Here is a 228-nt window from a genome sequence, read left to right as displayed (position 1 = left end):
GTCATTTATCATATTACCATGATATAATTAATATTCTTCAGCAAACAATCCCACACAGATAAATACGTCACAATTAAACTACGCAAACGATTCATAATAATGTAAATATTCAACTACGAAACAAGGAGAGCGGGAGATTGCCTCAGATACGTCGAATGAATCAACGTCGACGGCGCGGATCGGATCAGGCGCGGGGAGCGCGACATCGGCTAGGGCACTGAAGGAGGG

Source organism: Asparagus officinalis, chromosome 5, assembly GCF_001876935.1.
Source record: "Asparagus officinalis chromosome 5, Aspof.V1, whole genome shotgun sequence".
In the NCBI taxonomy this organism is placed as follows: Eukaryota; Viridiplantae; Streptophyta; class Magnoliopsida; order Asparagales; family Asparagaceae; genus Asparagus; species Asparagus officinalis.
Note: the sequence above shows the minus strand (reverse complement) of the source record.